Genomic DNA, 13,678 nt, shown 5'->3' with positions numbered 1-13,678 from the left:
TTGAAAGTAAACAGCTATTCTTTAAATAAAATTTACAACTTTCCCTTTCACCTAATTACCCATTCCTATTCTATTACATTCCATCAATTTTCATCCTCTTTAAAAATGTTTCTAATCATGAATAATCATGAAAAATATATTTCATGAAAAAAATAAGGGAAGAAAAATCTTATTTTTCTTTTTGTACTGTCAAATTAACGGATACTTTCGTAGAATTTCCGGGAAAAATGTGAGATGATATTCCCCCAGTGACATTTCAAAGTCAATCTCCATTTTACCCATCGATATTCACGCCAAGTCCATGATATCGAACTCAAGGAACTCTCAAGGCGGAGGAAAAATGATGTATGAACGATGCAGGCACCCTTCGACGTGAGTTTTCTTTATACCCGCATTCCTATCGGTTTTTTTTTTCCTTCAACTTCTCAGCTCCTCTTCCTTTCCTGGAGGATTCGCACTTTCTCGGGGCGTACCACCGTCACCGGATTTGTCCTTCCCCACTTTTCGAATGCTACCTCGAATTTCCTGCTCTTTCTGCAGATCCCGCTTTCTACCTCTTCCCATCTAAGAAATCCCGTCACATGGACGAAAAGAGAATTCGGTTACGGCTGGACAATGATACTTTGTTACCCACCGGACAATATCATTGCAGTGATGCATTCACCTTGGAAAATACCTTCATTTACCTGGAAGCAGGGGACAATGAAGCACGGTGGTAAGCAGGGGGGGGGGGGGGGGTTGTGAGTCTATTTTCTGTTAATTTGGAGATTGGGCATACGATACAATGAGAGGTAATTTATGGTGTAGTTTAGGAGCTTGGAATCGAACCCCTGAAAATATAATTGTTTTTTTCAGACACCAAATAGCAGCAATAATAATTTAGTAACTGTTTTTAATAATGGTTAAGTATGAATTCACAATGAATTGATTCCAATCAATGGAAATAATTTTGTAGATAGAAATTTTGCAGTTATTAACAAAGAAATTCAATCGAGGGTTTTTTAAGGTGGGAAAAATAGGGGAAATAAAATCCTGGGATGGGAAATTTTATTGGAAATGATTGTTTACCTGATTTCTGTAAAAAAATCTTTAGGATATTTTACTGTTGGTGGATTGTAATTCTTGACAGTAGACGCACTGCAATTTTTCGCGAAAATAATATCTGAATTTAATATAAATTGAAATAGAAAATATGAATATATTTTACACATCATAATAAATCTCTAAAATATAATGATCCACAAAAAAAAATAAATAATTAAATTATTATGCATCATAATTATTTCTGTGTTAGCTATAGATTTTTATATTTTATGTTTCTTTTATGATTTAAATGGAAAAAAATGTAATAAATCAGGCATTTACATGCCCCGAAAAATATTAAAATCCCACCATTGTTCACCAATAAATTTACCCAAAATCACAGAATTTCAAAATTCACCGATAATAAAAAAATAAATATTTCCGATTTATTTCTCCCGAAAAATCTCCTCAACCATTCCACACGACTTTCCTTGCATATTTCTCTCCAGCCAGACCCCAGCACGATTACACACCCATTTTCTAATGACTATTAAATATTGTCCCCATGGATTAGTCCTATCTGGAGCCGAAAAAATGACGGATTTCCGATTTTCGAGGTCATTAAAACTCGCTCCCTTCCTCCACCCCATATCGCCAGTTTCCATCAAACAGATAAAAAATGAACTGACCTGAGTCAACAGAGTTACAAGAGCACAGTCGGTTTTCCATGAGCGCACCTGTTCGCTTGAATTACCCAAATAAATTCGGAATTAAAGGAGCCATCAGCGGAGACGGATGTGGTTGAGCGCCAGCGAGTGGCGTTCGTCTCATCCACCCCTGCACCCTCACCGTGAATTCATCGGATTTGAAATAAATTCGTAGGAGGTGAATTTCAGGGTATGATTTCGACGCCACTGGACTCGGCCCCGGCAGTTTGAATCGTCGGGCCAGGGTTGGCGGTCGAAAGGGGGCGGCGAGGCTCTTTTTATTTTCTCTTCGTTTCTCTCCTCTTCGTCTGATCCGTCCACCCGTCGGCTGCGACCGAATCGGGTGGGGATCGGCCCAGAGAGAGCCCCGGGGGAGTGCAGGAGAGAGAGAGAGAACCATATCCCCCCTCTTCCAAACACACCGACACTCCCACGAGGGACGCTGAACTTCTATTCCAGACATTGGTGTATTCATGGAATAGAGTTTAGATTGGTTATTATATGTTCGATATAGTTTCACATTTCACCGGTCAATTTTTATTCACCCATCGTTTTATTGTAAAAGTTAAATTGAATTACAGTTCTAGGGGTATTGGAGGTATCGGTATTGTCTGTAATAATGATAAATTGAAAGTTTTTGAGTTGTGAATGGAATATACCGGTGAGAGAGTGGATGGAGTAAAAGTTTTTTTTTTAGGAAATTATGGTTTTCGGGGGTTTTGATGGAACTGGAGGGGGATTATATTTTTCATTTGGCATTCGTTGTTTATAGTTTGCAGATACGCTCCTGCAAACTTTTCAAAAATTCGAGCTCAACGGCCGTTGAATTTTCGATGTTGAACTTTATTTTGAAGTGGTAGCAGCAAAGTTGTCATTCATTTTGAAAATTGAAGGGAATAGAACGTACTTTTGAAGTCAAATGGATTGAATTTTCACGTTTTTTCTTCGGTGATTGTCATCGATTTTTTTACGAACATAACTTTGTGGTTTAACATTTGGAGGTTTTAATGCACATGTCTAGTTAGTTTTTATTAAGCAGTAAACAAATGTTAGTCGGTAGTTAATTATCTCCTCGCGAAGATCAGATACTTTGTATCGAGGCGTCCATAAAATTTACTGAGTAGTTAAGTAATTTTTCTCAAACAGCTAAATTAACGAAAGCTAACTTTAATTAACCAGCAAATAAATTTTTCTGTCTAGTTAGGCAATTTATTTCCCAGGACTAAATAATTTTTATTAAACCCTCTATAAAGTTTACTGCACAGTTGAATAATTTTCCCCTTATATCAAAATAGACGTAACTTAAACAGACCCCAAATTTTACTCAGGAGTTCGAAAATTTTTCCCGAAGGACCCAACCACAATAACCAAATGTTTAAATAATTTTTCCCGACCTATCCTCCTCGTGCCACCCGTTCCAACATGTGTCCTTGGAATTTTCTCACACGTGAAATCTTCCTTTCAAATTCCCGGAAAAGACCTTTGTCCCGGCGGGTAAAGCCCTCCCAAAAATCTCCCCCTCAACCTCTACTCCTTTCCCATCTCAATCCCGCTATCCCCATCCCTCCCCAAAAACCCACAGAGCCCTCACATCCCCCCTCCCCCAGCCGAATAAAGTCCAGTTTGAAATCCCCGAAAATCCCCTCTCCCAGTGAAGAACGCGTGAAAGACCGACAAGGGTTGCTAAATTCCCTCACCTCCCGCCAGCTGTCGCCGCTGTCGGCTCGCTCACCGGGCGTCCGAGAGAGGTGGAAAATCCCCAAGCGACGATCAACGTCGAGACGCCGAAATCGCGCGCACACTTCAGTTACCAACAGACCGCGCGACCGTTAGCATCGTGTGTCACAGTTGTGATTCTGGATTTAACGACTAACTAGTGAACAATTTCACATCCCCGAAACAAAACAACGTGCAACCCTCAACAAAACATTCCCAACGACTCATCGAAGGGCCAATAAAAACACCGACAAGTGTCACAAAATTCATCACCACTGTTCCCCCCCTGCAAAGGTCCCCAGTGCGCCAACAATTGAGCCTTCGTTCCACGTAAAAATAAAAATTACAAAAACAAGAAAATTGAAAGGAATAAAATTTTTCACTCGCGTGTGGGTAGTTTGAGATCGACGAACCGGCCTTCCAACTCCCGCGTCCATTCGCCCTGTTGTTCTCGCTTGATCGTGTCTTCTCGTGTGCGTCCGCAAAACTCGAAGCCGGTGAGGTTGGCCCGAGGGAAGCGGTCAGTCACGTAGCAGCTCTCGAGCCGCTAGGAACAAAGGAAAATCGTGAGAACAGAGAACAAACGCCTCGACGTGCGTCACAAGGACTTGAAGCAGTTGAAATATTAATTTATCAATAAAAATCAGCTGGCACGGGCACAAATATTCCTCAATCACTGGAAAACAATTGTTTATTTACAACTGATAAAAGCCGAGTGTTCGTGTTGCTGTGAATTTATATCGAGTTATCGGTGAAAATTACAGTTTTTTTGTTCTCTCGTGCCGGGAGTGCCAACGCACGCCGGGAGAATTCACGAGACCCAATCGCCTTTTTTCCTGTTTCATCCGGAGGGACAAAGGAGTCACTGATATTCGGATATTTATCGGCTCTCTGGTGTGTCTATTAGTCGATTATTCGGCGATTTGGAGTGAGAAATAGTGACATTGGCCGGTCGGTTTTTTTTTGTACGTTTGACTGGTGAACAGACGCCGGTGCGTTCCTAACCTAGAAAAACCACTGGAGAACGCCACAGACAGGACGCCAGGATTTTTTTTTGTGGATTTTTGGGGAGAAAATACTGCGGGTTGAACTCAATCATCGAGACTTGTGGGGTGACCTGTGAGGGACTCTAGTTTCAGTGTTTTTCGATTTTTTTTTTGTTTTGTTTTAACGCTGATAATCCTTGCCGCGTTCTTCCTTTGTGTGATATGTGCCACGCTGGAAACGGCGTTTGAAGGAGGATTTTTCCGATCGCCTGCGGATTATTCTCGTCTATACGGTGAGTCAATATTTTTCTTTTTTTCAAAGGAATTTTCTTCTTAAGAATGGGGGGAATTTTTATAATCCCAGAGTGTGTTGCCAACCCACGTGCTCATTTTTGCCGCTTGTTGGGCCTCTGATAAAGGACAGAGAATTGGGTAGAATGAGTTTTGGGGTAACGTCAGGGGGACTGACCGTTCGGTTGGAATTCTCCGGGGTTTGGGGCACTGAGGGTTTTAGGAGGAGAGTGCAAAATCGATAACTGGGGAGACAATGGATCGGTGCGGGTTTGATGAGCTCTTTTGAGGGTCCAATGGGATGTAGGAGGGTTTACTTCCTGTGGGTTTGCCCGCTGGAACGATGGGAGTGAAAAAGTTAATTGAGAGGAATTTTAATAATTAATTTTGAAATGATTGGCGAATTTATTTTATGACTTTATTGGTAGCAATTTGTGGGAACGAGGGTGAGGAATTGAAAATTAGGTAGAATCGAATATTTTGGGGGCGAATTCAGGTAGTCGAGAAAATGGTGAAAATTAGTGGTGAAATCATTGAAAATTACTCACTTGTGTCTTTGACGATCAAAATTTTCGGTTCTGTGTGTAGAGGCGGAGATTTTCGAGATATTCCGGGAATTTATAGAGGAAATGAGTCCTAGAATTGATTCTTTTGTTCATTGGATGAATTTCTTCGTTGAACAAATTTTTTCAATTTAGGAAATTATTCACAATTATCGTAAGACATTTGGTTGAAAAGCACATGCTTAGGCGAAGAGTGTAATGATATTTATGACCTCTCCTTTTGAATTAGTATTTACTGGAATAAATAAAAATTCGTGAAATCAGATGGAAATTTTGCGTTTGGAACGAAATTATTGGGACCAATCGAAAATGAACTCTTTTCAATTGTTAATATCTTAACATCAACAGAGTGAAATTTCCAGATTTCGATTTCATTTTCAAGATAATTTTTTCATCTTTATAATAAGACCTTATTCGGTACAATTGCATGGTTCAGTTGAAAAATATTGGTGAACAAAGACCTTTACTTTACTCTACATGAAATAACTGAATAAAGTTGGTAAAATGATGTGATAAATTTTACAAAAACAATTAACGCATGAATTTGATAAAAAAACTTCAATCACTTGGAAATTGTCCCTCTCACACACTGAACTGAAGTCGAAATAATATTCGTCAAAATCCAATAAATGGTTTCGAAATTTTGCTTATTTTCTGGAGGACTAAATTTTCATAAAGTAATAATAATTTTTAATCAATTGAGTCGAACTCTATTTTGAATATCAAGTTGGCCTGAAGTACAACGAACGTCGATGACGGAAAATCGATAGTAAATCAAAGCTGTTGAAACGCAAACTTAAAAATTGTAGTCACCGTGTAACGTCAATTTCTGATAAAAATCTTGGAATGGTAAAGGAGAGAGTAAAATTTCCCCAAGGACCTCTTTACAGAGACTAATGGGAGAAAATATTCGTACAAAAATTTTATCCCCTCCCTGTCCCCTCGTATTCAGATACATAATTGTATCCTTCAAGCGTCTGTAGTGGCAACGGCTAACAACTACTCACGTTGATTTCAATTTGAAAAATTCCAGTTTAATTGAATTCGACATTTGTCGCCTTGAAAAACAGTGAAAGGCGTTCGTTATACGGGAACTGTCAACTCAGTATTTTTCAAGCTTCATTGGAATTTTTTGATGGAGTTTGGAGGCAAATTTATTCAAATCTATGAAAAAAGTTTGATTTTTCATACCTGCGGGAGATTTACTTTGAACTGAATACTGTGGACAATATTATTTATAGGCCCTTGTAAATAAAATCCACAGAGAAGTGATGGATTTGACTTCAATTGTTTCCTGAGTATGGAAGAAAATATTTGGAAATTGTTCAGTAAATGAAAAATTCATTGTAATTCAATCAATCCTCAATATTTTAATTTATATCTTCATTGAAAATTCAAATGTAAAATTAAATATGAATTGAAATATGATATTTTTGTAGTGAATTTTTTTTTTTGCTGAAGTTTTCAGTAGCTTAAGTTTATTGAAATCGATGAAATTTTTATAACGTCTGCAGTAGAATCGATTTTTATGGATGCGTGTTTATGACGGTCCTCATAAACCCAAGGAAATTGGAGGTAAAAGCCATCTCCGGTTGGACGTTAAATTTCAAACCTAATTGTAAAATTCTCAAAGTGCTGTAAAAAAAAAATTACTGGATGGGGAGGAATTTTGAGGTCTCCTCTGGGGGTGGCTAAAAGCGAAACTTTTATCTCTCAGGGACGTACTAAACTCACGTGTAATCTGAATATTTGCCTGCGGCAATTGAGTCTGTGGAGAGGATTTAATTTAATTTCCGAGCACAAATTTACTTATGAGAGTCTTTGAACATTTATATTAAAGAAAACACGTGAGGTCTCTATCTTCCGGGGGTTTTCATTGGAGAACAATCCTAGCAACTCTAATTTTCCGGAGCAATTAGAGTCTCTCACGTAATGAGACCGATAAAATTACTATCGAGAGAGGATAGAACTCCTTTCAACCGACACCTCAAGGACGAGCAGCTGCCCCCTGAAACTGAAAATTAACCGACTCTTTTTTTTTTTTTTTTTGTTTTGTTCTCGCAATCGTATCGAGTGCATTGAGTCTTTGTTGGCGGAGTTAACCGACTGGAGAAAGAGTGCGAAATGAAATGAGAAAGAATTTTTCAGTGAAAAGGAAAGAGGGGAATGTGAAACCGGGACTCCGAAGTTCCGGCGAGGGTTGGGCTTCTGAGGACACGCGGGGTGTAAAACTGTTACGAATTCCCTACTTTTTTTTGCATTCATTGAGAGGTATAATGACGCAGCGAATGATAATGGTAATTCGGGGAAAGTAATTGAGATGTGCAGTGTCGGATTGTCTGTGATTTCAGGAAATTTTGTCATTGAAAAATGTGTTAGTTTATTTGAGGGGGAATTCAGAAGTGAAATAGTAGGTCGAGAGTCAATTGGGACTATTTACGAAGTTTCAATGAAAGAAAAAACTTGACATTTTAATTTTTTCCCCTAGAACTGATATCCGTTTGAAAATTAATTTTTATCTTTTATTGAAATGATGGGATTGGAATTGTCGAAAATTATGTGACAATTTACTTAAAAAATCTAAGGATTTGTTATTGTCTAGAACACTTGATTACCTAACTTTTTTAATCATTAAAAAATTAAACAAATCATTGACAATAATAAGTATCCAGTGAATAATGATTTAAATAACTAAAAAATTGAATCAAGATATTCTCTCAGCAATTCTCCAAAAATTTATTAAATCCCATCAAATCTCAATTCATTTTTCAACTTTCTCTTACTATCGATAGCGAAATTCCATAAATTCAAAGAGAAAGCTGTGATAATCCGGAAAAATCTCAGATTTACAGTGGACCTCAGCCAATAAGGCGACATGAACATTTTCATTCGTGAAGGAACCACTATTCCTATCAGAAGATTCACCGAATTAAATTAAATGCTTAACCAGCCCGAGGCGTGGTGTCTCTCTTCCCTCGCCACCACATTCACAATCACCCAAAATTGTTACCCCCAAGTGCCTTCAGATCGACCAAATCCACCAAAACAATCTATCCCACTCAGCATCAATCACGTGACTCGTTACCTCACATTGCGAATGAATAAATTCACCGTGAATTACATTTTTTTTTTCCACCCATCGGTGACCTTCATCGCACGCCCTTGAGTCCAATTTAAATGATAATCATTTTTATTTTCTTCCACTGGAGAAAGTTTCATTACGCAATTTCCACCAAGTCTTGCGCAATCACTTTTCACACCGAGTTGAGAATTTATTATTTCATTTACTATTGTTTTATCCATATTTTTCTCACGTCTGTTAGAGGAGAAAAAAAAATTAACGATTCAGTCGATTATTATTTGTATAATTCTGCCTTCATTGAATTAGGGATTTTAGCGATGCTATTCAGGGGGAATTTCGAAATGACGGTTTGAATTCAAAATCACACACGCCCTCGTAGATTTTAACGAATGCTATTCCCTCCTTTACCTCATTCTCTCACTCTCTCTCTCTCTTCCTCTTTCCACTTTATTTCTCTCATTCTGCTTCCCATGTCCCTGTAGACGAGAGATTTACGAGTGCAACTAAAGGGGCCGGACGAGGGGGTGAAGGGAGGGGGGGGGGCATGGCCCCTCTAGAGCTAACCCAACCAATCGTTAGAGAACGCGCCGAAACTAAAACGCAGACGCTTCCGTTCGTGTCTCTTTCTTTCTCTCGTCAAGGCCAGCAATCGAGTCTTTGCGCTTCTCGGTACATCATTTCAAAGACCATAACCCGACTTCAGGCTGGAGGGCCCCCTCCAAGGTCACGAGCTGTGAGGGAATGAGATACGTTTTTAGAAAATTTCTACAACTCGGTAGTGGAAGTTTTATCATACCGCATTTTCCCGGAAATTGCAAGGATTTTTTAAAAAAATTTACTGATCATTGATTTTTTTTTGTTGAATAATCGATGGAAGTTTTTAATAATTAGATTATTCGATGGAAGGTCGTTGAAATGTAGAGAATTGAATTAAATTTATTCCCTAATTCTTCATTGACTCGTTTTTCGAGTGAAAATTTTTTTTGGTATTCAGGAAATATTATAAATAATACAATTATTCGGGAATGATTGATAGAAATCACGTGAATTTATTTGAGTATATTCTGTGATGGTGAATCAATTGATTTATAGATAAGAATAGGATGAGAGGAAAATAAATGAATGAGTTTCGCTTAATCAAAAAGTTTGGAATTTAGTGGCAACTGAATTTTTCGTTATTCGTGTTTTGAATTTCGATGCCGAGGACAACTGAAATTAACGCTCAGTGCTGAGGCAAAAGTTTCCGAAAAACTACAAAACAACAAATAAATTGCTTTCCGTTTAGTTGACCGAGGGAAACGAACTGTAATTGGTAGAATCTACTTGAATTTCAGGGGTAATGCGCACAAATCCGACACTCACCAGTAGCTTTTCCCGGACGCAAAATCTTCTTATCGTATGCCGACAAGAACGGTTTATGATTTCACCTCTTATCCTTCAGTCTTTTTCTATCCTATTTTCTGATACAGTGAAACTAAAGAGTAGAAATTTAGTCGGAAGGGATATTTCTACGCGGCTTATGAATATCTGAAAATCGTGGTAAAAATAAAAATTGCTAAATAAATGAATGACGATGATCAAATTCCACGCGTCTGACGCACGATTTTTTGGAATTTGAAATAAAAATACTTCGAATAAGGTTGAAACAGTAGAAAAAAAAAGCGCTCAGACTGTTTTGCACGCGTATGGCAATTAATTTTTTTCCCCTGAGCTCGAGCCGGGGGAGAATTTCTCGTGGTTGAAAAAGAAGAACAATTGAAAATAAAATTGTAAAAAATGAAGCAAAGGGATAGAAACGATAGAAGGGAACGAGAGAAGTAAAAGAATAATAGAGAGTCGTTTTCATTGGATCTTGGGATCAGTGTGATGTTTTAGCACGCGATTAACTCAACAAGACCTGAATTTAATTTTCACCGGGTCGAGGCGATTCGTATTGAACGCAGGAGGAATTATATTACGTCTAGCGTAACACACTGTATACAATTTAATTTCACTCTATTGGTTTTATTTTTTGTCGGTCTAAATGTGGTGGAGCGGTTCTCAATGATCAAAAGATAAAGCTTGATCGGTACAGTCGATTTCACTCAGTGAGAAAATGCCTTCGTGTTGTGTCCGATGGACCGAAAATTTTGTGGAATCATTGCTTGATGACATGTGCTGTCAATACGGATTCATCTAGTGCCAAAGCCCATCAAAATCATTCTCATTTGAATGATTTCTTTCCAAAATACATTTCGACTGTCTCAATCAAAAATTTTACAGGTGAAATTTTTTTAATTCGGAAGAAGTTATGATTGCATAGAGAATATTAATGATTTTAATGCCTCATTCCTCTGATAAATTTCTTCGGCTCGAAAATAAACGCGACAAATCATTAATCAAGTTACGAAACAGAACTATTTCCTGGTGACAGTTTCTTAGTTGATAATGAATTTAAGTTAGATGGAGAAAAAAAATTAATTCATAATGTGAGTTTCAAGTCCGCGAACTTTCTTCGATGAAAAAAAAAGGAGCAACTAATCGATAGGTGGGTTTCGTTGCGCGTGGACGATCTTTAAAAAGCTATTGGCGAAAGTGATGTGATTATGTAATTCACGTGGATGAAGGAGAACGTAACATGTGAGTACGATTGGGCTCATTGAGTGGGTGAATATTATAAATGAGTTGTTGAATTTAATTCTCTTCAGACGATCATCATGACAGAGTAGGGAAGATATTAATCTTTTAAATTAGTTCCTTTGTCATAAGAAAGTTTTTTTTTACACGTTGAAGAGATGAAGTTGAAATTTTTGAATTTTAGACGGAAAATTCAATAGTATTTCTATCTTTCGAATGGCGGGAATATTATGATTCCGCTATTTATTTGACCTTTTGATGAAAATACGAATATTCAGGATGAATTTACACTGACTTTTTAATTGTCGATGGAAGAATAATTTATCAACATTTTCGTTTATTTTTATTGATTGTCGGAGAATAACTGAACGGATGTTTACAATTTCCATTTATTTTTTAGATTTTCATCAGTGGAAGGTACATTTTTTTCAATTGAAAAATCGTTTACGCCAGTGTTTATATTTTGTTATGAATTGTTAATAAACTTAAGTAATTATCGGAACGAAGTACCGAGTTACTGAAGTTTATTTTTTATGAAATAATTCACATGGCAAAAAAATAAATTAAAAATTTAAATTTCATTGAAGAAATTCCGAAGAGAATCAATAAAAATTTCACTTGTTGAATACTTCCGGTGAAATTTCAAGATTTTAACCAACAATTTACAATTGTTTTCTTAATTTAAAAATCACGTTTTCCACGTATTTTCTAATCTTTTGTCACCATCATCATCGTGATTTCACACCCGAGTGAAAGGCAACAATGGAAATACAAATTTCAAAAATATCTCGCACCACAAAGGGGGGAAAACGATTTAGAAAGGAAACATAAAAGCTGTACAACTGGTGATCCTTCCGCAATTTAAACCTGTAACACGGTCAACGCTAAGCAGACTGTATCGTTGCGTTACAGTGCACCTTGTCGGCGATATTACACTCGACGGCGTGATGTAATCGAGAGAAGAAAAAAAATATGAAGAACTGTGCGTGGGAAAAAAAATCATTAGAGCTCAAAGTCTCAAAACAACTCTTGTTTCACGAACGAGTAAATCTCGACAAAATTCTTTTCTCCCTCGCGCGTGTCATTCTCCAGCTCACTCACTCACTTACAAATATTTATCGTAACAATATTTACGTACGTGTTGAGGAATCGATTATGTTCAGAGCGCATCGTCTCATTAATGTTGAATCTTGCATTAACAAATAACACAGCTGATAGTTGAAAAATATTCATCAACATGTGACATTTCTAGCTTTGTGTGCACTAATATTTTGGAATAAATGTGTCTGTATGATATACGTGTGTTATTCTACTTGTGTAAACGTGTTCTTACTTGGGATAGACAAAATGGAGGGGGCATGGCGTGCGTCAAACTCCTTGTGACTCTCCCGCTGAAATATCGAAACCCAACTGTCTAAGGCTGATCCCTTGATAAACCAAATCGGTGAGTAAAAATAGACAGTGGATTCGGTTATTTGTGGTCGTTTTACCCAAGAATGTCATGAAAATTTGATAAAGAAATTATTTGCATTACGCAATCTAATGAAATGGCTTCGGTCGTGAAAAAGAATATGACGCGCTATATTTTATCGTCGATAACTCCAGAACGGTTGACTATAATTTGTCCATTTTTTTTTTCCTTTAAAGGTTCCTTTTCACTCTCTAAAATGAGACCTGACTCATCCACATTCAATGGCTTACTGATGTGTTACTGCCACTTCTTTGTTTATTCTTCTCACGAATTCATAAATTTTATCAGATTCATTTTATCCATGAATTACATCCGGAATTAATGCAGTAACGGCTGAGAGAAAATTCTCAATTTTTTTTTCATTTTGAAGATATTTTCTTCACCTTTAAAATGAAACCTGACTAACTCAAATCGCATCATTTCCCCAGGAGATATCTCCAAAGCTCTTCCACTTCCTCCCAACTTCCTGAATTTTATGATTTTCGCTTTCTCATCAGCACCATATGAACTTGACTAATGATAAATAATAAAAATGATACATAAGTAGAAATGCAGTTTGAAATGAGTGTCTCAGGTATTAATGCAGAGTGAGAGGAAGTGTTGGTGGGTGATTGATTAAACCGCGCTTGTCGATATTTCAATCGAGCCGCGAGGAAGAAAGGGAAACCGGGGGGGGGGAGTGGCGGCGGGAGGGGGGGTGGAGGGGTGTTGGAAGGAGACGATAGAAAAGAAAGAGGATGGCAAGACAGGTGGGCGGGTCTGATCGACCCTGTCTCGATATATTGTGGCTTGCGAGGCATCTCACGAGAGAGTGAAATGCGTGTTTTATTCTCATTTGCTTTTTCCACTGGATTACTCAACAATTTCTACGTAACATCGGTTTATTACGTATTTCTTACTTCAAAGTGACCCCTCTCCCCTGTGAATGTCACTGGTCCAACATATTTTTTTTTCAATATTAAATGGCTTTTTTACTTCGTTTGTACTTTCGTTTCTGTACAAATAACGAAAATGTGGCTTTTTAATGCTATTAAATTGCCGGTATTCAATATTTACGGACGAATTAACTTGCTTTTACAATTGACATAAGATAAGGATATTGAAAGCCCACATTGATCGCTTCTAATGTGGGAGTTGGGGAGAAGGGATGGGATTATGGCGATCATTGGGTGATCCGCGACTGGGTTTTGTTATCGGTGATGCGATCCAATCGACTCTCGGGC

General features: G+C 37.7%; 1 protein-coding gene across 2 annotated transcripts in view; it reads left to right on the top strand.

Moving 5' to 3' along the window:
* Positions 1–3,532: 3,532 nt before the first annotated feature.
* Positions 3,533–13,678, top strand: part of LOC135163980 (brain tumor protein) — a 67,953-nt gene continuing 57,807 nt past the window's right edge. For both annotated transcript variants that reach the window (XM_064123888.1, XM_064123887.1), the window contains exon 1: positions 3,533–4,725. The gene's annotated coding sequence lies outside the window, so the exon portion shown is untranslated. The remainder of the gene's footprint in view (positions 4,726–13,678) is intronic.

This window comes from Diachasmimorpha longicaudata, chromosome 6 (genome assembly GCF_034640455.1).
Source record: "Diachasmimorpha longicaudata isolate KC_UGA_2023 chromosome 6, iyDiaLong2, whole genome shotgun sequence".
NCBI lineage: Eukaryota > Metazoa > Arthropoda > Insecta > Hymenoptera > Braconidae > Diachasmimorpha > Diachasmimorpha longicaudata.
Note: the sequence above shows the minus strand (reverse complement) of the source record. Positions and strands in the feature narration are given on the sequence as shown.